Below are 2,067 nucleotides of genomic sequence, written 5' to 3' on the forward strand. Positions count from 1 at the left end.
CCTTCTGAAAGTTGTCAGAATGTACATTTATGCTTTTTCTGAGGAACATTATCAAACAGCAGGAGAGTAACCTAGGCATTTTAACAAATGTTATTTCTGATAAACATATTTTTCCTAGAGAAGCATGTCTCTTAAATGGTAAACATTAATATAGTGGGAGAATAAATTGTTTCCAAATTATACAGTTATGTTCAAAGCTTGGGGAGGTTATATATTTTTATTTTTATTTTTTTGCTTTTTTTTTTTGACAGAGTCTTGCTCTGTTGCCCAGGCTGGAGTGCTGTGGCATGATCTGGGCTCACTGCAAGCTCCACCTCTCGGGTTCACGCCATTCTCCTGCTTCAGCCTCCCGAGTAGCTGGGACTACAGGTGCCCGCCACTGCGCTTGGCTAATTTTTTATATTTTTAGTAGAGACGGGGTTTCACCACATTAGCCAGGATGGCCTCGATCTCCTGACCTCGTGATCCACCCGCCTCGGCCTCTCAAAGTACTTAGTAGAGACGGGGTTTCACCACATTAGCCAGGATGGCCTTGATCTCCTGACCTCGTGATCCACCCGCCTCGGCCTCTCAAAGTACTGGGATTATAGGCGTGAATCATCGCGCCCAGCCTATTTTTATTTTTTAAGTCAGTGTGGAAGGCAACTTCATAGGCATACTTCAAATTACTCTATAGTTTTACACTGTTGAGATGAAGACCACATGCTAATGAGAACTTAACAAATGCAGTGTAATAACAGCAATGCTCTCATGAACATATGTGATTTTAATCCCTTCTTAAGTATTAAAGTGTACAATCTGTAGATAATGGTTGAGATTCTAGATTTAGGTTTGGATTTAGACAGTTGAGATTTTAGAGGGTTACACTCTGCTTTCCAGTTTGTGCTATTCTAAGCTGTTTAGTTTATCGTTTCTATGACATTCCAAGTCAAACGAGGACAGCTTGATTTTGCTGATAGCTGATGAAACTGTAAAATGCTGCATAATTAGATAGAAGGGAAGTATCTATTTAAGAAGGAAAATAAACATCCAGGAAGTTATTCTATGAGGGGGGAAAGTGATATGAAAAATATTTTTGCCCTGTTACCAGACTTTTCCAAGAATTTAGATTTAGCTTTTGTTTACAGCAATGTTTGCCATTCCTGGATGTCTTTATATAATTGACAGTAAATAATTGACATTTGAGTGGTACTTTCTGGGCATGAAAGTGCTTCACACATACTGACTCCCTTAGTACTCCAAAATAATTGTACGAAAAATATTGCCATTACTCAGTTTAATAATAAAGACCACTTGAGCTGCCTCAAGTTAGATTATTTTCCCAAAGTTATACAGGGTAAGTGACAAAACTGGGAATATTTTGTCTTTTCCCCACTATCATGCTGCCTTTAGCTTGAGAATCTCTAAGACTGAAAATGAGGAGTCAGTCATCTTGATTTGTCTAAAATCTCCTGACGTGTATCTCTGCTGCAATCTCCTCACACAAACTCCATCCCTCCTACATACTGGTGATTCATAAAGCAGAAGCAATCAAGTCGCTACCTACTCAGGAGGCTGCTAGCATCTTAGCCCAGGAATCAAGGCTTTTAAAATACAGCCAAACCACATCTTCAGTAATCGTTACAACAGTTATAGCAATTGCTTACACAGTGTTCCTATTTATTATGTGCAAGACACCATTCCAATAATTTTGCATATATTATCTCATTTAATCCTAACAACAACGACAACAAAAACTCATGAGGAAGGTACTATTAGGACATCAGTTTTCCAGCAGAGGAAATATGGAAATTTGGAAAATGAAGCCACTTGTTCAGGATATCCTGTCTTCCCTCTCACTGGGTTCATGATATACTGCCTTTTCTTTCCATTAACAAGGTGAGAAATTGAAGGGTTGGGGGTGTACCACACCTGGATATGAAGCGCCATCTGTACTTGGGAGGGGAAACTGAGGACTGTAGGTGTGATGCATTATGGAATTTGGAATATTTCATAAATTTGTTTTACAGTGAAAGAGAAAGCTTAGAGAATGACAAGTTATGCAAGAAAATGCTATTCTCAAAGACC

Source organism: Rhinopithecus roxellana, chromosome 8, assembly GCF_007565055.1.
Source record: "Rhinopithecus roxellana isolate Shanxi Qingling chromosome 8, ASM756505v1, whole genome shotgun sequence".
In the NCBI taxonomy this organism is placed as follows: Eukaryota; Metazoa; Chordata; class Mammalia; order Primates; family Cercopithecidae; genus Rhinopithecus; species Rhinopithecus roxellana.